Source organism: Schistocerca nitens, chromosome 8 (assembly GCF_023898315.1).
Source record: "Schistocerca nitens isolate TAMUIC-IGC-003100 chromosome 8, iqSchNite1.1, whole genome shotgun sequence".
Classification (NCBI taxonomy): domain Eukaryota; kingdom Metazoa; phylum Arthropoda; class Insecta; order Orthoptera; family Acrididae; genus Schistocerca; species Schistocerca nitens.
Window position 1 is genome coordinate 23,733,937 of NC_064621.1, and position 19,299 is coordinate 23,753,235.

At 50.1% G+C, this 19,299-nt stretch overlaps 29 non-coding genes across 29 annotated transcripts; all 29 read left to right on the top strand.

Moving 5' to 3' along the window:
* Window positions 1-1,950: 1,950 nt before the first annotated feature.
* On the top strand, window positions 1,951-2,023 carry Trnak-cuu (transfer RNA lysine (anticodon CUU)). Its single transcript has one exon. It is a non-coding gene; the product is annotated as a tRNA-Lys (tRNA).
* A 321-nt stretch (window positions 2,024-2,344) lies between these two features.
* Window positions 2,345-2,416, top strand: Trnat-agu (transfer RNA threonine (anticodon AGU)). The gene has a single exon. It is a non-coding gene; the product is annotated as a tRNA-Thr (tRNA).
* A 536-nt stretch (window positions 2,417-2,952) lies between these two features.
* Trnar-ucg (transfer RNA arginine (anticodon UCG)) lies at window positions 2,953-3,025 on the top strand. The gene has a single exon. It is a non-coding gene; the product is annotated as a tRNA-Arg (tRNA).
* Window positions 3,026-3,464: 439 nt separating this feature from the next.
* On the top strand, window positions 3,465-3,537 carry Trnak-cuu (transfer RNA lysine (anticodon CUU)). The gene has a single exon. It is a non-coding gene; the product is annotated as a tRNA-Lys (tRNA).
* A 321-nt stretch (window positions 3,538-3,858) lies between these two features.
* Trnat-agu (transfer RNA threonine (anticodon AGU)) lies at window positions 3,859-3,930 on the top strand. Its single transcript has one exon. It is a non-coding gene; the product is annotated as a tRNA-Thr (tRNA).
* Window positions 3,931-4,508: 578 nt separating this feature from the next.
* On the top strand, window positions 4,509-4,581 carry Trnar-ucg (transfer RNA arginine (anticodon UCG)). The gene has a single exon. It is a non-coding gene; the product is annotated as a tRNA-Arg (tRNA).
* A 439-nt stretch (window positions 4,582-5,020) lies between these two features.
* Window positions 5,021-5,093, top strand: Trnak-cuu (transfer RNA lysine (anticodon CUU)). The gene has a single exon. It is a non-coding gene; the product is annotated as a tRNA-Lys (tRNA).
* Window positions 5,094-5,414: 321 nt separating this feature from the next.
* Window positions 5,415-5,486, top strand: Trnat-agu (transfer RNA threonine (anticodon AGU)). The gene has a single exon. It is a non-coding gene; the product is annotated as a tRNA-Thr (tRNA).
* A 538-nt stretch (window positions 5,487-6,024) lies between these two features.
* Window positions 6,025-6,097, top strand: Trnar-ucg (transfer RNA arginine (anticodon UCG)). The gene has a single exon. It is a non-coding gene; the product is annotated as a tRNA-Arg (tRNA).
* Window positions 6,098-6,536: 439 nt separating this feature from the next.
* On the top strand, window positions 6,537-6,609 carry Trnak-cuu (transfer RNA lysine (anticodon CUU)). Its single transcript has one exon. It is a non-coding gene; the product is annotated as a tRNA-Lys (tRNA).
* Window positions 6,610-6,930: 321 nt separating this feature from the next.
* Window positions 6,931-7,002, top strand: Trnat-agu (transfer RNA threonine (anticodon AGU)). Its single transcript has one exon. It is a non-coding gene; the product is annotated as a tRNA-Thr (tRNA).
* A 545-nt stretch (window positions 7,003-7,547) lies between these two features.
* Trnar-ucg (transfer RNA arginine (anticodon UCG)) lies at window positions 7,548-7,620 on the top strand. The gene has a single exon. It is a non-coding gene; the product is annotated as a tRNA-Arg (tRNA).
* A 439-nt stretch (window positions 7,621-8,059) lies between these two features.
* On the top strand, window positions 8,060-8,132 carry Trnak-cuu (transfer RNA lysine (anticodon CUU)). The gene has a single exon. It is a non-coding gene; the product is annotated as a tRNA-Lys (tRNA).
* A 321-nt stretch (window positions 8,133-8,453) lies between these two features.
* Window positions 8,454-8,525, top strand: Trnat-agu (transfer RNA threonine (anticodon AGU)). The gene has a single exon. It is a non-coding gene; the product is annotated as a tRNA-Thr (tRNA).
* Window positions 8,526-9,063: 538 nt separating this feature from the next.
* Window positions 9,064-9,136, top strand: Trnar-ucg (transfer RNA arginine (anticodon UCG)). The gene has a single exon. It is a non-coding gene; the product is annotated as a tRNA-Arg (tRNA).
* Window positions 9,137-9,575: 439 nt separating this feature from the next.
* Window positions 9,576-9,648, top strand: Trnak-cuu (transfer RNA lysine (anticodon CUU)). The gene has a single exon. It is a non-coding gene; the product is annotated as a tRNA-Lys (tRNA).
* A 321-nt stretch (window positions 9,649-9,969) lies between these two features.
* On the top strand, window positions 9,970-10,041 carry Trnat-agu (transfer RNA threonine (anticodon AGU)). The gene has a single exon. It is a non-coding gene; the product is annotated as a tRNA-Thr (tRNA).
* A 443-nt stretch (window positions 10,042-10,484) lies between these two features.
* On the top strand, window positions 10,485-10,557 carry Trnar-ucg (transfer RNA arginine (anticodon UCG)). The gene has a single exon. It is a non-coding gene; the product is annotated as a tRNA-Arg (tRNA).
* Window positions 10,558-10,996: 439 nt separating this feature from the next.
* Trnak-cuu (transfer RNA lysine (anticodon CUU)) lies at window positions 10,997-11,069 on the top strand. Its single transcript has one exon. It is a non-coding gene; the product is annotated as a tRNA-Lys (tRNA).
* Window positions 11,070-11,390: 321 nt separating this feature from the next.
* Window positions 11,391-11,462, top strand: Trnat-agu (transfer RNA threonine (anticodon AGU)). The gene has a single exon. It is a non-coding gene; the product is annotated as a tRNA-Thr (tRNA).
* Window positions 11,463-12,001: 539 nt separating this feature from the next.
* Trnar-ucg (transfer RNA arginine (anticodon UCG)) lies at window positions 12,002-12,074 on the top strand. The gene has a single exon. It is a non-coding gene; the product is annotated as a tRNA-Arg (tRNA).
* Window positions 12,075-12,513: 439 nt separating this feature from the next.
* Trnak-cuu (transfer RNA lysine (anticodon CUU)) lies at window positions 12,514-12,586 on the top strand. The gene has a single exon. It is a non-coding gene; the product is annotated as a tRNA-Lys (tRNA).
* Window positions 12,587-12,907: 321 nt separating this feature from the next.
* Trnat-agu (transfer RNA threonine (anticodon AGU)) lies at window positions 12,908-12,979 on the top strand. Its single transcript has one exon. It is a non-coding gene; the product is annotated as a tRNA-Thr (tRNA).
* A 542-nt stretch (window positions 12,980-13,521) lies between these two features.
* On the top strand, window positions 13,522-13,594 carry Trnar-ucg (transfer RNA arginine (anticodon UCG)). The gene has a single exon. It is a non-coding gene; the product is annotated as a tRNA-Arg (tRNA).
* Window positions 13,595-14,033: 439 nt separating this feature from the next.
* Trnak-cuu (transfer RNA lysine (anticodon CUU)) lies at window positions 14,034-14,106 on the top strand. Its single transcript has one exon. It is a non-coding gene; the product is annotated as a tRNA-Lys (tRNA).
* Window positions 14,107-14,427: 321 nt separating this feature from the next.
* Window positions 14,428-14,499, top strand: Trnat-agu (transfer RNA threonine (anticodon AGU)). Its single transcript has one exon. It is a non-coding gene; the product is annotated as a tRNA-Thr (tRNA).
* Window positions 14,500-15,035: 536 nt separating this feature from the next.
* Trnar-ucg (transfer RNA arginine (anticodon UCG)) lies at window positions 15,036-15,108 on the top strand. The gene has a single exon. It is a non-coding gene; the product is annotated as a tRNA-Arg (tRNA).
* Window positions 15,109-15,547: 439 nt separating this feature from the next.
* Window positions 15,548-15,620, top strand: Trnak-cuu (transfer RNA lysine (anticodon CUU)). The gene has a single exon. It is a non-coding gene; the product is annotated as a tRNA-Lys (tRNA).
* A 321-nt stretch (window positions 15,621-15,941) lies between these two features.
* Trnat-agu (transfer RNA threonine (anticodon AGU)) lies at window positions 15,942-16,013 on the top strand. Its single transcript has one exon. It is a non-coding gene; the product is annotated as a tRNA-Thr (tRNA).
* Window positions 16,014-19,299: the final 3,286 nt, after the last annotated feature.

A 19,299-nucleotide genomic window follows, 5' to 3' on the forward strand; every position in this document is an offset into this window, starting at 1 on the left:
TCCCTCGATGCGCTGCAAAAGGTAGACTTCGTAAACACCTACCTGGTGTCGAAGATTATATATATAGCGCGAATATTTCCCATGCCGCGGGCGACAGCGGACAGACTCCAGGCAGTCTTCGGCCATTACGTGAACCAAGGCCATCTCTTTAAAGTAAGTAACGCGACGCTCACTCTCCCGCTGACAGCTGGCGGCCTCGGACTCATCAATGTATACGTCAAGGCCTTGGCTTTGTTCGTACGACTGACGCTATGGCATTGGAAACGCGACCATAACCGTCTGATCTCCTTCCTCCTGACGGAAATCGTGCCACCCAACCTGGACCCGCCGATCGATATTCACCACATCCCACCAGCCTTGTGCCACTGCCGTACTTTTCTGCTCGACTACAGTTACCTGCGGAAGATGCTGCGTATTGACGACCTGCCCGCAGTCCGGAGTGTGTACGGCACCCTCATGTTGCGACAGCGACGGAATGTGGTTGAAAGCAAGTATCCCCGGTACGACTGGACTGCGGTCTGGTGCAATATCCACCCCCCTAACTTACCGACGGCGGCGCGGGCCACGTGGTACTATTACGTGAATCGTAAATACCCAACGCAGTCACGTCTGCACCAGATTCATCTCGCGGCATCGCCGCTGTGCCCGACGTGCCAACTGCAAGATACGGACCTCCACCGGCTCGTTTGTGGGGCTGCAAAGGAAGTGTGGCAACTGCTTTGTCGCCTATTGGCCTTCATCCAACGCACGGCGCCGCACGCCATTTCAATGATGTCCCTACTCTGCCCTGATGATAACCCGTACCCACGAACGAAGAGACACGCAGTACATTGGTTAATGGGGGTAACTGTGTACTACCTATTTAGCACGTCGGATCATGACGTTGGCGAGTACAGATCATTCTTGGAGAACCACCACGCTATACTGAAGCGAACACAGACATACCGGAAACATTATGCCAATTTTCTTATTAAGGTGTTTAAAGACTTTCTGGTGAACCGTTGACGATAGGCATTGAGCAGTTAGTCTATCTATCGCTGTATGGAGATGGTGGTATCTACACATGTAACAATTGTGTAAGGATACAACACGAATCCATGCATCCTTAATAAAAAAAAAAATAAAAAAAAAAAAGAGAGAGAAAGAAAAAAGAACCTCTCCGAATTCACCGGTTATAAATTTGCATCGAGAAGACGGCCTAGCGTCCGGAAAGTCGGAAAGTCTACCCCCCCCCCCCCCTGACCCCAGTGGACATACGTTCCGGAACGGAACCATATGATTTTGGCCCAGGAGGGGCATCTTCATTTTGATGTTAAAAAAAAAAAAAAAAAAAAAAAGAAAAAAAAAGAGGATAAGGCAAAAAAAAAGTGGCGCAATTGGTTAGCGCAAAAAAAAAAAAAAAAGTCGTAGAGCAAAAAAAAAAAAAAAAAAAAAAAAAAAAAAAAAAAAAAAATGGATAAGGCGTCGGACTTCGGATCCGAAGATTGCAGGTTCGAATCCTGTCACGGTCGAGTTTTTCCACTTCTGCAAAAGATGCATGCTGTTTTACTGTGTTGTTTGAGTACTACAAAACTAGTTGAAAGTTGCTGCTGTCCGCTTCCTGGCTGCAAACCGGCGTCTACCTGAAGCTCAAGCAAGACAAGGGTGATCTGTAGCGAAATTTTCGGCACAGTGCCGTTCAGGAGAGTTTTTGTTGGAACTACTGCGTCTGATTCAGGGCCCAAGAGCTACGCCACAGGCGTCTGCGCACAGTCGAGCATGTGTGTTGAATAATGGTGCTGATAGCCACGTATCATTTGAAGCAGATTTGATGCCTTTCGGAGACAATTTTTCATTGAATAGGATTGTAGCTCATTTGTGGCAGCAGGAAATAAGCTGTAGTCAAAAGGATCTTCCATAGATGGTCGCAGGTCCCATCAGTATTGTATGGCTCGTAAAGCATTGTGTGGAGCCCGGCTAGCTCAGTCGGTAGAGCATGAGACTCTTAATCTCAGGGTCGTGGGTTCGAGCCCCACGCTGGGCGGCGCAAAATTTTGTGTCTACGCGGATGCAACCTGCGCCCCTCTCGTGAGCCTTGCGTAATGAACGTAACGGGTTACGACGATGCCTAGCTTCTTATGAATATCAGAGGAATGGTAACTGAAGCTGAAAGTAACTCTGAAATGAAATAAATGTGTTGTTTTGGAATTTTAGGTGTACATCGATATCGTGTGAGATGTGTAGGAAAGCAGCAGCTGTGGTAGCTAAATGCAAATAATGGTCGCTAATGCGGTGCGTTTCCAGCTGAAGATCTCCGATTCACTAGTCCATAAGAACAAAGTACCCGAAAAGCGCGCTAGGAGGCGCCTCCTTAGCTCAGTGGCAGAGCGCTGGTCTAGTAAACCAGAGGTCGTGAGTTCGATCCTCACAGGAGGCAAATGAATTTTGTAAAAGCCCCTCCCACCGTGGCCCTTTCGAAAAAAGCGGTCAAGGATGAAACAAATTATAAATGGGTGCGGTATTTAAGAAATGCTCTCGCAAATGAATAGTGCGAATGGTGCTATTAAAGTAGGCACCAGAAACTGCTGCTTTTGGGAGTCTCCGGAGAATGCCGACGTGAAATACTTAGTTCTTGTGATGTATTTTCTACCCCTGATAGAGACCCTCGCGGTTGTCGTCGTCGTCGGCGCCGCCGCCGCTTTGGTAATAGCGGCAACTCGCCATTGTATCTCATAGGGTGAGGTACGTTCTACAACCGACTGAGATGGCACTAAGCGATTGAAGCTGATTTGCAAGCTCTTGTTTGATGAGCGTCATAAGGGCTTGAATGTAACTTGCGATGGGACACAGCAAGAAGTAGCGTCGCATTTTTAGTACTGAAATTGGAGAATTGCGTCAAAGATGGTAAATTCATTCCGGGAAGTGCACAAATGGCGATAATGAGGTGTGTTTGGGGAAGCGTATTGCGCCAGTGACCGTGTGGCCTAATGGATAAGGCGTCGGACTTCGGATCCGAAGATTGCAGGTTCGAATCCTGTCACGGTCGAGTTTTTCCAGTTCTGCAAAAGATGCATGCTGTTTTACTGTGTTGTTTGAGTACTACAAAACTAGTTGAAAGTTGCTGCTGTCCGCTTCCTGGCTGCAAACCGGCGTCTACCTGAAGCTCAAGCAAGACAAGGGTGATCTGTAGCGAAATTTTCGGCACAGTGCCGTTCAGGAGAGTTTTTGTTGGAACTACTGCGTCTGATTCAGGGCCCAAGAGCTACGCCACAGGCGTCTGCGCACAGTCGAGCATGTGTGTTGAATAATGGTGCTGATAGCCACGTATCATTTGAAGCAGATTTGATGCCTTTCGGAGACAATTTTTCATTGAATAGGATTGTAGCTCATTTGTGGCAGCAGGAAATAAGCTGTAGTCAAAAGGATCTTCCATAGATGGTCGCAGGTCCCATCAGTATTGTATGGCTCGTAAAGCATTGTGTGGAGCCCGGCTAGCTCAGTCGGTAGAGCATGAGACTCTTAATCTCAGGGTCGTGGGTTCGAGCCCCACGCTGGGCGGCGCAAAATTTTGTGTCTACGCGGATGCAACCTGCGCCCCTCTCGTGAGCCTTGCGTAATGAACGTAACGGGTTACGACGATGCCTAGCTTCTTATGAATATCAGAGGAATGGTAACTGAAGCTGAAAGTAACTCTGAAATGAAATAAATGTGTTGTTTTGGAATTTTAGGTGTACATCGATATCGTGTGAGATGTGTAGGAAAGCAGCAGCTGTGGTAGCTAAATGCAAATAATGGTCGCTAATGCGGTGCGTTTCCAGCTGAAGATCTCCGATTCACTAGTCCATAAGAACAAAGTACCCGAAAAGCGCGCTAGGAGGCGCCTCCTTAGCTCAGTGGCAGAGCGCTGGTCTAGTAAACCAGAGGTCGTGAGTTCGATCCTCACAGGAGGCAAATGAATTTTGTAAAAGCCCCTCCCACCGTGGCCCTTTCGAAAAAAGCGGTCAAGGATGAAACAAATTATAAATGGGTGCGGTATTTAAGAAATGCTCTCGCAAATGAATAGTGCGAATGGTGCTATTAAAGTAGGCACCAGAAACTGCTGCTTTTGGGAGTCTCCGGAGAATGCCGACGTGAAATACTTAGTTCTTGTGATGTATTTTCTACCCCTGATAGAGACCCTCGCGGTTGTCGTCGTCGTCGTCGTCGTCGTCGTCGTCGTCGTCGTCGTCGTCGTCGTCGTCGGCGCCGCCGCCGCTTTGGTAATAGCGGCAACTCGCCATTGTATCTCATAGGGTGAGGTACGTTCTACAACCGACTGAGATGGCACTAAGCGATTGAAGCTGATTTGCAAGCTCTTGTTTGATGAGCGTCATAAGGGCTTGAATGTAACTTGCGATGGGACACAGCAAGAAGTAGCGTCGCATTTTTAGTACTGAAATTGGAGAATTGCGTCAAAGATGGTAAATTCATTCCGGGAAGTGCACAAATGGCGATAATGAGGTGTGTTTGGGGAAGCGTATTGCGCCAGTGACCGTGTGGCCTAATGGATAAGGCGTCGGACTTCGGATCCGAAGATTGCAGGTTCGAATCCTGTCACGGTCGAGTTTTTCCAGTTCTGCAAAAGATGCATGCTGTTTTACTGTGTTGTTTGAGTACTACAAAACTAGTTGAAAGTTGCTGCTGTCCGCTTCCTGGCTGCAAACCGGCGTCTACCTGAAGCTCAAGCAAGACAAGGGTGATCTGTAGCGAAATTTTCGGCACAGTGCCGTTCAGGAGAGTTTTTGTTGGAACTACTGCGTCTGATTCAGGGCCCAAGAGCTACGCCACAGGCGTCTGCGCACAGTCGAGCATGTGTGTTGAATAATGGTGCTGATAGCCACGTATCATTTGAAGCAGATTTGATGCCTTTCGGAGACAATTTTTCATTGAATAGGATTGTAGCTCATTTGTGGCAGCAGGAAATAAGCTGTAGTCAAAAGGATCTTCCATAGATGGTCGCAGGTCCCATCAGTATTGTATGGCTCGTAAAGCATTGTGTGGAGCCCGGCTAGCTCAGTCGGTAGAGCATGAGACTCTTAATCTCAGGGTCGTGGGTTCGAGCCCCACGCTGGGCGGCGCAAAATTTTGTGTCTACGCGGATGCAACCTGCGCCCCTCTCGTGAGCCTTGCGTAATGAACGTAACGGGTTACGACGATGCCTAGCTTCTTATGAATATCAGAGGAATGGTAACTGAAGCTGAAAGTAACTCTGAAATGAAATAAATGTGTTGTTTTGGAATTTTAGGTGTACATCGATATCGTGTGAGATGTGTAGGAAAGCAGCAGCTGTGGTAGCTAAATGCAAATAATGGTCGCTAATGCGGTGCGTTTCCAGCTGAAGATCTCCGATTCACTAGTCCATAAGAACAAAGTACCCGAAAAGCGCGCTAGGAGGCGCCTCCTTAGCTCAGTGGCAGAGCGCTGGTCTAGTAAACCAGAGGTCGTGAGTTCGATCCTCACAGGAGGCAAATGAATTTTGTAAAAGCCCCTCCCACCGTGGCCCTTTCGAAAAAAGCGGTCAAGGATGAAACAAATTATAAATGGGTGCGGTATTTAAGAAATGCTCTCGCAAATGAATAGTGCGAATGGTGCTATTAAAGTAGGCACCAGAAACTGCTGCTTTTGGGAGTCTCCGGAGAATGCCGACGTGAAATACTTAGTTCTTGTGATGTATTTTCTACCCCTGATAGAGACCCTCGCGGTTGTCGTCGTCGTCGTCGGCGCCGCCGCCGCTTTGGTAATAGCGGCAACTCGCCATTGTATCTCATAGGGTGAGGTACGTTCTACAACCGACTGAGATGGCACTAAGCGATTGAAGCTGATTTGCAAGCTCTTGTTTGATGAGCGTCATAAGGGCTTGAATGTAACTTGCGATGGGACACAGCAAGAAGTAGCGTCGCATTTTTAGTACTGAAATGGAGAATTGCGTCAAAGATGGTAAATTCATTCCGGGAAGTGCACAAATGGCGATAATGAGGTGTGTTTGGGGAAGCGTATTGCGCCAGTGACCGTGTGGCCTAATGGATAAGGCGTCGGACTTCGGATCCGAAGATTGCAGGTTCGAATCCTGTCACGGTCGAGTTTTTCCAGTTCTGCAAAAGATGCATGCTGTTTTACTGTGTTGTTTGAGTACTACAAAACTAGTTGAAAGTTGCTGCTGTCCGCTTCCTGGCTGCAAACCGGCGTCTACCTGAAGCTCAAGCAAGACAAGGGTGATCTGTAGCGAAATTTTCGGCACAGTGCCGTTCAGGAGAGTTTTTGTTGGAACTACTGCGTCTGATTCAGGGCCCAAGAGCTACGCCACAGGCGTCTGCGCACAGTCGAGCATGTGTGTTGAATAATGGTGCTGATAGCCACGTATCATTTGAAGCAGATTTGATGCCTTTCGGAGACAATTTTTCATTGAATAGGATTGTAGCTCATTTGTGGCAGCAGGAAATAAGCTGTAGTCAAAAGGATCTTCCATAGATGGTCGCAGGTCCCATCAGTATTGTATGGCTCGTAAAGCATTGTGTGGAGCCCGGCTAGCTCAGTCGGTAGAGCATGAGACTCTTAATCTCAGGGTCGTGGGTTCGAGCCCCACGCTGGGCGGCGCAAAATTTTGTGTCTACGCGGATGCAACCTGCGCCCCTCTCGTGAGCCTTGCGTAATGAACGTAACGGGTTACGACGATGCCTAGCTTCTTATGAATATCAGAGGAATGGTAACTGAAGCTGAAAGTAACTCTGAAATGAAATAAATGTGTTGTTTTGGAATTTTAGGTGTACATCGATATCGTGTGAGATGTGTAGGAAAGCAGCAGCTGTGGTAGCTAAATGCAAATAATGGTCGCTAATGCGGTGCGTTTCCAGCTGAAGATCTCCGATTCACTAGTCCATAAGAACAAAGTACCCGAAAAGCGCGCTAGGAGGCGCCTCCTTAGCTCAGTGGCAGAGCGCTGGTCTAGTAAACCAGAGGTCGTGAGTTCGATCCTCACAGGAGGCAAATGAATTTTGTAAAAGCCCCTCCCACCGTGGCCCTTTCGAAAAAAGCGGTCAAGGATGAAACAAATTATAAATGGGTGCGGTATTTAAGAAATGCTCTCGCAAATGAATAGTGCGAATGGTGCTATTAAAGTAGGCACCAGAAACTGCTGCTTTTGGGAGTCTCCGGAGAATGCCGACGTGAAATACTTAGTTCTTGTGATGTATTTTCTACCCCTGATAGAGACCCTCGCGGTTGTCGTCGTCGTCGTCGTCGTCGGCGCCGCCGCCGCTTTGGTAATAGCGGCAACTCGCCATTGTATCTCATAGGGTGAGGTACGTTCTACAACCGACTGAGATGGCACTAAGCGATTGAAGCTGATTTGCAAGCTCTTGTTTGATGAGCGTCATAAGGGCTTGAATGTAACTTGCGATGGGACACAGCAAGAAGTAGCGTCGCATTTTTAGTACTGAAATTGGAGAATTGCGTCAAAGATGGTAAATTCATTCCGGGAAGTGCACAAATGGCGATAATGAGGTGTGTTTGGGGAAGCGTATTGCGCCAGTGACCGTGTGGCCTAATGGATAAGGCGTCGGACTTCGGATCCGAAGATTGCAGGTTCGAATCCTGTCACGGTCGAGTTTTTCCAGTTCTGCAAAAGATGCATGCTGTTTTACTGTGTTGTTTGAGTACTACAAAACTAGTTGAAAGTTGCTGCTGTCCGCTTCCTGGCTGCAAACCGGCGTCTACCTGAAGCTCAAGCAAGACAAGGGTGATCTGTAGCGAAATTTTCGGCACAGTGCCGTTCAGGAGAGTTTTTGTTGGAACTACTGCGTCTGATTCAGGGCCCAAGAGCTACGCCACAGGCGTCTGCGCACAGTCGAGCATGTGTGTTGAATAATGGTGCTGATAGCCACGTATCATTTGAAGCAGATTTGATGCCTTTCGGAGACAATTTTTCATTGAATAGGATTGTAGCTCATTTGTGGCAGCAGGAAATAAGCTGTAGTCAAAAGGATCTTCCATAGATGGTCGCAGGTCCCATCAGTATTGTATGGCTCGTAAAGCATTGTGTGGAGCCCGGCTAGCTCAGTCGGTAGAGCATGAGACTCTTAATCTCAGGGTCGTGGGTTCGAGCCCCACGCTGGGCGGCGCAAAATTTTGTGTCTACGCGGATGCAACCTGCGCCCCTCTCGTGAGCCTTGCGTAATGAACGTAACGGGTTACGACGATGCCTAGCTTCTTATGAATATCAGAGGAATGGTAACTGAAGCTGAAAGTAACTCTGAAATGAAATAAATGTGTTGTTTTGGAATTTTAGGTGTACATCGATATCGTGTGAGATGTGTAGGAAAGCAGCAGCTGTGGTAGCTAAATGCAAATAATGGTCGCTAATGCGGTGCGTTTCCAGCTGAAGATCTCCGATTCACTAGTCCATAAGAACAAAGTACCCGAAAAGCGCGCTAGGAGGCGCCTCCTTAGCTCAGTGGCAGAGCGCTGGTCTAGTAAACCAGAGGTCGTGAGTTCGATCCTCACAGGAGGCAAATGAATTTTGTAAAAGCCCCTCCCACCGTGGCCCTTTCGAAAAAAGCGGTCAAGGATGAAACAAATTATAAATGGGTGCGGTATTTAAGAAATGCTCTCGCAAATGAATAGTGCGAATGGTGCTATTAAAGTAGGCACCAGAAACTGCTGCTTTTGGGAGTCTCCGGAGAATGCCGACGTGAAATACTTAGTTCTTGTGATGTATTTTCTACCCCTGATAGAGACCCTCGCGGTTGTCGTCGTCGTCGTCGGCGCCGCCGCCGCTTTGGTAATAGCGGCAACTCGCCATTGTATCTCATAGGGTGAGGTACGTTCTACAACCGACTGAGATGGCACTAAGCGATTGAAGCTGATTTGCAAGCTCTTGTTTGATGAGCGTCATAAGGGCTTGAATGTAACTTGCGATGGGACACAGCAAGAAGTAGCGTCGCATTTTTAGTACTGAAATGGAGAATTGCGTCAAAGATGGTAAATTCATTCCGGGAAGTGCACAAATGGCGATAATGAGGTGTGTTTGGGGAAGCGTATTGCGCCAGTGACCGTGTGGCCTAATGGATAAGGCGTCGGACTTCGGATCCGAAGATTGCAGGTTCGAATCCTGTCACGGTCGAGTTTTTCCAGTTCTGCAAAAGATGCATGCTGTTTTACTGTGTTGTTTGAGTACTACAAAACTAGTTGAAAGTTGCTGCTGTCCGCTTCCTGGCTGCAAACCGGCGTCTACCTGAAGCTCAAGCAAGACAAGGGTGATCTGTAGCGAAATTTTCGGCACAGTGCCGTTCAGGAGAGTTTTTGTTGGAACTACTGCGTCTGATTCAGGGCCCAAGAGCTACGCCACAGGCGTCTGCGCACAGTCGAGCATGTGTGTTGAATAATGGTGCTGATAGCCACGTATCATTTGAAGCAGATTTGATGCCTTTCGGAGACAATTTTTCATTGAATAGGATTGTAGCTCATTTGTGGCAGCAGGAAATAAGCTGTAGTCAAAAGGATCTTCCATAGATGGTCGCAGGTCCCATCAGTATTGTATGGCTCGTAAAGCATTGTGTGGAGCCCGGCTAGCTCAGTCGGTAGAGCATGAGACTCTTAATCTCAGGGTCGTGGGTTCGAGCCCCACGCTGGGCGGCGCAAAATTTTGTGTCTACGCGGATGCAACCTGCGCCCCTCTCGTGAGCCTTGCGTAATGAACGTAACGGGTTACGACGATGCCTAGCTTCTTATGAATATCAGAGGAATGGTAACTGAAGCTGAAAGTAACTCTGAAATGAAATAAATGTGTTGTTTTGGAATTTTAGGTGTACATCGATATCGTGTGAGATGTGTAGGAAAGCAGCAGCTGTGGTAGCTAAATGCAAATAATGGTCGCTAATGCGGTGCGTTTCCAGCTGAAGATCTCCGATTCACTAGTCCATAAGAACAAAGTACCCGAAAAGCGCGCTAGGAGGCGCCTCCTTAGCTCAGTGGCAGAGCGCTGGTCTAGTAAACCAGAGGTCGTGAGTTCGATCCTCACAGGAGGCAAATGAATTTTGTAAAAGCCCCTCCCACCGTGGCCCTTTCGAAAAAAGCGGTCAAGGATGAAACAAATTATAAATGGGTGCGGTATTTAAGAAATGCTCTCGCAAATGAATAGTGCGAATGGTGCTATTAAAGTAGGCACCAGAAACGTCGGCGGCGCCGCCGCCGCCGCTTTGGTAATAGCGGCAACTCGCCATTGTATCTCATAGGGTGAGGTACGTTCTACAACCGACTGAGATGGCACTAAGCGATTGAAGCTGATTTGCAAGCTCTTGTTTGATGAGCGTCATAAGGGCTTGAATGTAACTTGCGATGGGACACAGCAAGAAGTAGCGTCGCATTTTTAGTACTGAAATTGGAGAATTGCGTCAAAGATGGTAAATTCATTCCGGGAAGTGCACAAATGGCGATAATGAGGTGTGTTTGGGGAAGCGTATTGCGCCAGTGACCGTGTGGCCTAATGGATAAGGCGTCGGACTTCGGATCCGAAGATTGCAGGTTCGAATCCTGTCACGGTCGAGTTTTTCCAGTTCTGCAAAAGATGCATGCTGTTTTACTGTGTTGTTTGAGTACTACAAAACTAGTTGAAAGTTGCTGCTGTCCGCTTCCTGGCTGCAAACCGGCGTCTACCTGAAGCTCAAGCAAGACAAGGGTGATCTGTAGCGAAATTTTCGGCACAGTGCCGTTCAGGAGAGTTTTTGTTGGAACTACTGCGTCTGATTCAGGGCCCAAGAGCTACGCCACAGGCGTCTGCGCACAGTCGAGCATGTGTGTTGAATAATGGTGCTGATAGCCACGTATCATTTGAAGCAGATTTGATGCCTTTCGGAGACAATTTTTCATTGAATAGGATTGTAGCTCATTTGTGGCAGCAGGAAATAAGCTGTAGTCAAAAGGATCTTCCATAGATGGTCGCAGGTCCCATCAGTATTGTATGGCTCGTAAAGCATTGTGTGGAGCCCGGCTAGCTCAGTCGGTAGAGCATGAGACTCTTAATCTCAGGGTCGTGGGTTCGAGCCCCACGCTGGGCGGCGCAAAATTTTGTGTCTACGCGGATGCAACCTGCGCCCCTCTCGTGAGCCTTGCGTAATGAACGTAACGGGTTACGACGATGCCTAGCTTCTTATGAATATCAGAGGAATGGTAACTGAAGCTGAAAGTAACTCTGAAATGAAATAAATGTGTTGTTTTGGAATTTTAGGTGTACATCGATATCGTGTGAGATGTGTAGGAAAGCAGCAGCTGTGGTAGCTAAATGCAAATAATGGTCGCTAATGCGGTGCGTTTCCAGCTGAAGATCTCCGATTCACTAGTCCATAAGAACAAAGTACCCGAAAAGCGCGCTAGGAGGCGCCTCCTTAGCTAAGTGGCAGAGCGCTGGTCTAGTAAACCAGAGGTCGTGAGTTCGATCCTCACAGGAGGCAAATGAATTTTGTAAAAGCCCCTCCCACCGTGGCCCTTTCGAAAAAAGCGGTCAAGGATGAAACAAATTATAAATGGGTGCGGTATTTAAGAAATGCTCTCGCAAATGAATAGTGCGAATGGTGCTATTAAAGTAGGCACCAGAAACTGCTGCTTTTGGGAGTCTCCGGAGAATGCCGACGTGAAATACTTAGTTCTTGTGATGTATTTTCTACCCCTGATAGAGACCCTCGCGGTTGTCGTCGTCGTCGTCGGCGCCGCCGCCGCTTTGGTAATAGCGGCAACTCGCCATTGTATCTCATAGGGTGAGGTACGTTCTACAACCGACTGAGATGGCACTAAGCGATTGAAGCTGATTTGCAAGCTCTTGTTTGATGAGCGTCATAAGGGCTTGAATGTAACTTGCGATGGGACACAGCAAGAAGTAGCGTCGCATTTTTAGTACTGAAATTGGAGAATTGCGTCAAAGATGGTAAATTCATTCCGGGAAGTGCACAAATGGCGATAATGAGGTGTGTTTGGGGAAGCGTATTGCGCCAGTGACCGTGTGGCCTAATGGATAAGGCGTCGGACTTCGGATCCGAAGATTGCAGGTTCGAATCCTGTCACGGTCGAGTTTTTCCAGTTCTGCAAAAGATGCATGCTGTTTTACTGTGTTGTTTGAGTACTACAAAACTAGTTGAAAGTTGCTGCTGTCCGCTTCCTGGCTGCAAACCGGCGTCTACCTGAAGCTCAAGCAAGACAAGGGTGATCTGTAGCGAAATTTTCGGCACAGTGCCGTTCAGGAGAGTTTTTGTTGGAACTACTGCGTCTGATTCAGGGCCCAAGAGCTACGCCACAGGCGTCTGCGCACAGTCGAGCATGTGTGTTGAATAATGGTGCTGATAGCCACGTATCATTTGAAGCAGATTTGATGCCTTTCGGAGACAATTTTTCATTGAATAGGATTGTAGCTCATTTGTGGCAGCAGGAAATAAGCTGTAGTCAAAAGGATCTTCCATAGATGGTCGCAGGTCCCATCAGTATTGTATGGCTCGAAAAGCATTGTGTGGAGCCCGGCTAGCTCAGTCGGTAGAGCATGAGACTCTTAATCTCAGGGTCGTGGGTTCGAGCCCCACGCTGGGCGGCGCAAAATTTTGTGTCTACGCGGATGCAACCTGCGCCCCTCTCGTGAGCCTTGCGTAATGAACGTAACGGGTTACGACGATGCCTAGCTTCTTATGAATATCAGAGGAATGGTATTTGAAGCTGAAAGTAACTCTGAAATGAAATAAATGTGTTGTTTTGGAATTTTAGGTGTACATCGATATCGTGTGAGATGTGTAGGAAAGCAGCAGCTGTGGTAGCTAAATGCAAATAATGGTCGCTAATGCGGTGCGTTTCCAGCTGAAGATCTCCGATTCACTAGTCCATAAGAACAAAGTACCCGAAAAGCGCGCTAGGAGGCGCCTCCTTAGCTCAGTGGCAGAGCGCTGGTCTAGTAAACCAGAGGTCGTGAGTTCGATCCTCACAGGAGGCAAATGAATTTTGTAAAAGCCCCTCCCACCGTGGCCCTTTCGAAAAAAGCGGTCAAGGATGAAACAAATTATAAATGGGTGCGGTATTTAAGAAATGCTCTCGCAAATGAATAGTGCGAATGGTGCTATTAAAGTAGGCACCAGAAACTGCTGCTTTTGGGAGTCTCCGGAGAATGCCGACGTGAAATACTTAGTTCTTGTGATGTATTTTCTACCCCTGATAGAGACCCTCGCGGTTGTCGTCGTCGTCGTCGTCGGCGCCGCCGCCGCTTTGGTAATAGCGGCAACTCGCCATTGTATCTCATAGGGTGAGGTACGTTCTACAACCGACTGAGATGGCACTAAGCGATTGAAGCTGATTTGCAAGCTCTTGTTTGATGAGCGTCATAAGGGCTTGAATGTAACTTGCGATGGGACACAGCAAGAAGTAGCGTCGCATTTTTAGTACTGAAATTGGAGAATTGCGTCAAAGATGGTAAATTCATTCCGGGAAGTGCACAAATGGCGATAATGAGGTGTGTTTGGGGAAGCGTATTGCGCCAGTGACCGTGTGGCCTAATGGATAAGGCGTCGGACTTCGGATCCGAAGATTGCAGGTTCGAATCCTGTCACGGTCGAGTTTTTCCAGTTCTGCAAAAGATGCATGCTGTTTTACTGTGTTGTTTGAGTACTACAAAACTAGTTGAAAGTTGCTGCTGTCCGCTTCCTGGCTGCAAACCGGCGTCTACCTGAAGCTCAAGCAAGACAAGGGTGATCTGTAGCGAAATTTTCGGCACAGTGCCGTTCAGGAGAGTTTTTGTTGGAACTACTGCGTCTGATTCAGGGCCCAAGAGCTACGCCACAGGCGTCTGCGCACAGTCGAGCATGTGTGTTGAATAATGGTGCTGATAGCCACGTATCATTTGAAGCAGATTTGATGCCTTTCGGAGACAATTTTTCATTGAATAGGATTGTAGCTCATTTGTGGCAGCAGGAAATAAGCTGTAGTCAAAAGGATCTTCCATAGATGGTCGCAGGTCCCATCAGTATTGTATGGCTCGTAAAGCATTGTGTGGAGCCCGGCTAGCTCAGTCGGTAGAGCATGAGACTCTTAATCTCAGGGTCGTGGGTTCGAGCCCCACGCTGGGCGGCGCAAAATTTTGTGTCTACGCGGATGCAACTTGCGCCCCTCTCGTGAGCCTTGCGTAATGAACGTAACGGGTTACGACGATGCCTAGCTTCTTATGAATATCAGAGGAATGGTATTTGAAGCTGAAAGTAACTCTGAAATGAAATAAATGTGTTGTTTTGGAATTTTAGGTGTACATCGATATCGTGTGAGATGTGTAGGAAAGCAGCAGCTGTGGTAGCTAAATGCAAATAATGGTCGCTAATGCGGTGCGTTTCCAGCTGAAGATCTCCGATTCACTAGTCCATAAGAACAAAGTACCCGAAAAGCGCGCTAGGAGGCGCCTCCTTAGCTCAGTGGCAGAGCGCTGGTCTAGTAAACCAGAGGTCGTGAGTTCGATCCTCACAGGAGGCAAATGAATTTTGTAAAAGCCCCTCCCACCGTGGCCCTTTCGAAAAAAGCGGTCAAGGATGAAACAAATTATAAATGGGTGCGGTATTTAAGAAATGCTCTCGCAAATGAATAGTGCGAATGGTGCTATTAAAGTAGGCACCAGAAACTGCTGCTTTTGGGAGTCTCCGGAGAATGCCGACGTGAAATACTTAGTTCTTGTGATGTATTTTCTACCCCTGATAGAGACCCTCGCGGTTGTCGTCGTCGTCGGCGCCGCCGCCGCTTTGGTAATAGCGGCAACTCGCCATTGTATCTCATAGGGTGAGGTACGTTCTACAACCGACTGAGATGGCACTAAGCGATTGAAGCTGATTTGCAAGCTCTTGTTTGATGAGCGTCATAAGGGCTTGAATGTAACTTGCGATGGGACACAGCAAGAAGTAGCGTCGCATTTTTAGTACTGAAATTGGAGAATTGCGTCAAAGATGGTAAATTCATTCCGGGAAGTGCACAAATGGCGATAATGAGGTGTGTTTGGGGAAGCGTATTGCGCCAGTGACCGTGTGGCCTAATGGATAAGGCGTCGGACTTCGGATCCGAAGATTGCAGGTTCGAATCCTGTCACGGTCGAGTTTTTCCAGTTCTGCAAAAGATGCATGCTGTTTTACTGTGTTGTTTGAGTACTACAAAACTAGTTGAAAGTTGCTGCTGTCCGCTTCCTGGCTGCAAACCGGCGTCTACCTGAAGCTCAAGCAAGACAAGGGTGATCTGTAGCGAAATTTTCGGCACAGTGCCGTTCAGGAGAGTTTTTGTTGGAACTACTGCGTCTGATTCAGGGCCCAAGAGCTACGCCACAGGCGTCTGCGCACAGTCGAGCATGTGTGTTGAATAATGGTGCTGATAGCCACGTATCATTTGAAGCAGATTTGATGCCTTTCGGAGACAATTTTTCATTGAATAGGATTGTAGCTCATTTGTGGCAGCAGGAAATAAGCTGTAGTCAAAAGGATCTTCCATAGATGGTCGCAGGTCCCATCAGTATTGTATGGCTCGTAAAGCATTGTGTGGAGCCCGGCTAGCTCAGTCGGTAGAGCATGAGACTCTTAATCTCAGGGTCGTGGGTTCGAGCCCCACGCTGGGCGGCGCAAAATTTTGTGTCTACGCGGATGCAACCTGCGCCCCTCTCGTGAGCCTTGCGTAATGAACGTAACGGGTTACGACGATGCCTAGCTTCTTATGAATATCAGAGGAATGGTATTTGAAGCTGAAAGTAACTCTGAAATGAAATAAATGTGTTGTTTTGGAATTTTAGGTGTACATCGATATCGTGTGAGATGTGTAGGAAAGCAGCAGCTGTGGTAGCTAAATGCAAATAATGGTCGCTAATGCGGTGCGTTTCCAGCTGAAGATCTCCGATTCACTAGTCCATAAGAACAAAGTACCCGAAAAGCGCGCTAGGAGGCGCCTCCTTAGCTCAGTGGCAGAGCGCTGGTCTAGTAAACCAGAGGTCGTGAGTTCGATCCTCACAGGAGGCAAATGAATTTTGTAAAAGCCCCTCCCACCGTGGCCCTTTCGAAAAAAGCGGTCAAGGATGAAACAAATTATAAATGGGTGCGGTATTTAAGAAATGCTCTCGCAAATGAATAGTGCGAATGGTGCTATTAAAGTAGGCACCAGAAACTGCTGCTTTTCATTCGAGGGTTGGATTCCCTCACTTCCTCATCGAGGACTCGCACTGCCTGGGCTACTCTCAGGGTGTACCTTCGACGTGGAAGAGCTCCACTCGTGCTTGTCGCGTTGTTGCCCGTCTGCACGCCGTCACTGCTGCCCGCCGCCGCCGCCGCTTGGTCGCCGTCTGTCGGTGCTCGCCGCCGCCGCCGCCGCCGCCGCTTGGTCGCCGTCTGTCGGTGCTCGCCGCCGCCGCCGCCGCCGCCGCCGCCGCTTGGTCGCCGTCTGTCGGTGCTCGCCGCCGTCGCCGTCGCCGCCGCCCTGTGCTTGCCGCCGCCGCCGCCGCCGCCGCTTGGTCGCCGTTTGTCGGTGCTCGCCGCTTCCTCTTCTGCCGCCGCCACCTGGTCGCCGCTTCTTCAGCCGCCGCCGCCGCTGTCGCCGTCTCTTGGTGCTCGCCGCTTCTTCTGCCGCCGTCTCTTGGTGCTCGCCGCTTCTTCTGCCGCCGTCTCTTGGTGCTCGCCGCTTCTTCTGCCGCCGTCTCTCGGTGTTCGCTGCCGCCTGCGATCATGGACGCCCCAACTACCACCATCATCTACACCTCTCCTTCACCTGCCCCCACTGTCACGTCATGGAGTGCTTCCTCTGGGATTCACCCGTCTCATGCACCTCCCCTACTCACAGTCTCCTCCCCATCTACCTCCTCTCCATCGATGTATCCCCACCTGTACGTCACTCCTGCTCCTACCCCTGTTACTGCCCCTGCTACTTCTCCCGCTACTGCCTCTGCCCCTGCTCCCAACCCCCCTCCCACTCCTGTCGCCCGCCGAGACGACTTCCCCCCTCTACCCCCTGCGACTACCGCTGCTTCCCCTACCGGAGTCTCCGCCCGCCGCGCCACAGTCGCCGCCACAGAACGCCCTACCCTCTCATCCGGTGCTCCTGCCTCACAGGAGGGCCCTGCCTCCCACCACCTCCCCATCCATCCAGTCCCTCATCCCTCCTCCCAGGCAACACCCGCCAAAAAATCTTCCAAACGGCCCAGTGGCGACCTCTCCTCTACTCCTTCCTCCAAAAGGCCACTGCCCGCCCCGCCTCCCCCACCTCCCACTGACCCCACTATGGATACCACCCCACCCCCCTCCTCTCCAGCCCCCTCCCTGTATACCTTTGTCCTCGCAAACCCTGATCCGAAATTCCTGGATGCCCGCACCCTCACCCTTGAAATCCGGAAGTACATCCCCAGTGCACCCATCACCCAACTTATCCCTCGCAGAGACTCTGTTCTCATCAAGTCTCCCTCTCCATCCCTCCATACTGATCTCCTCCGGCGCCTTCCCCGCATCACCTTTGGGCCCCACGCATCCCTCACCCCATTCCTTACCTCCTCCTCTCCTCGCCAACCCCAACCGCCTCGTCGTCCGCCGACCCTCACTGCCGTCATCACAAAACTCAGCCCTGTGGTCACGGAGGCTGAGGTGTCGGCGGAACTGAATGCCCACCCCTCCCTGGAAATCCGCTCTGCCCGCCGTATTTACAACTCCTCTGGCCCTACTTTCCTCATGCGTATCTTTACAGAGTCCGCCTCCTCCATCGACCACCTCCTCACGCAGGGAGCCCTGATTTTCAACCGCCGCCACCCTGTTGACCCGTCCCGTTCCCCTCCTCAATCTTACCGCTGCCAGCGTTGTCTTCTGTACAATGACCACCTCACCCAGAACTGCAAAAACCCACCCACCTGCCCCCATTGTAAAGCCTCCCACTTCCTCAAACAGTGTCCCAACCTCGCCTCCCCCCCATCCTGCAACACCTGCAATGAACCTCACCCCACCTATTCCTCCAAATGCAAAGCCAAGCCCCCTCCCACCAACCCTGAACTCACTGTCCCCCTTCGCCCCATTGACCCACCTATCCACCCTAACAATTCCCTCCGCCCTCCCCCTACAGCAGAAGACATCATCCGGTTCCTCACCGTCGTCCTGCAGAACATCCACCCCTTCCAGCGCCCCCACACACTCCAGCAGATTTCCCTCGCTGCCCGCTCTGTTTTCCACTTAAACACCTACGCCACATACTCCCACAACCAGGCCCACTTTACCTTCACCCGTCTAGACACCCTCGTTTAAGCCCCTCTCCCCTTCCCGCACCCTTCCCGCACCCACTCTCATGGCTCGTCAACGGTATCGTCTCCTCTACCTCAACATTCGCTCCCTCCTTGCAAACAAATACCTCTTCATGCATACCCTCTCCCAGCACCAGGTTGACTCCTTCATCCTTAATGAAACCTTCCTCCAACCCCACCATGTGGTCCGCATCTCCCCTTATCTCCTTCACCGCACTGACAATCCCCTTCCCCTAGCTCGAGGCGGGGTCGCTATCGGCCACCTCCGGCATCTCCCTGTCCGGCCACAACCCCTCCTCAATGACCCAACTGAACACCTTCTCCTCAGCCTCTTTTTTCCCTCCCTCACCGTCACCTGTGCCACTATCTATATTCGCCCCGCAGCTCCTCTCCCCTTTGACTTCATTTCCCATGTTGACCGTACCTTCTCCACCTATGTGATCGCCGCTGACCTCAACATCCACAGCCGTGACCCTGCCACCCTTCGGCGGTGGCATCAGTTCCTTGCCACCCTCCATGGTGACCTTGTTCCTCTCCCACAGCACACCCGTCCTGAAAGTAACTCCACCCCCGATGTTATCCTCGCTTCCCCCAACCTCCTTGGTCGCATTGCCGTTGATGTCCTCGATCCCGTCGGTAGTGACCATCTCCCTGTCCTTCTCACCATCTCCTCTACCCGTCCTGCCACTGCAGCCGCCCGCCCCCCTGCCCCTCCAAAGACTGTCCATGACTACCACCGTGCCAATTGGGATGCCTACCGGGAATCCATTGACTTACAGGTCGACAGCCACCCCCTCACTTTCCACCACCCTGATGACATCACCCATGCCTCTTCCTTCCTCCAGAAGACCATCACTGACGCTGTGGAGGCTCATGTCCCTACCAAACTCATCCACCCTCACCGCCCTACGCTTCCTCCGCAGGCCGTCCTTCTTCTGCGTGAATCCCGCAGGCTCTACCGCTCCTTCCTCCGCACTCGTGACCGGGATACTCTCACCCGCCACCGGCAATTACAGCGACATATCCGGAACCTC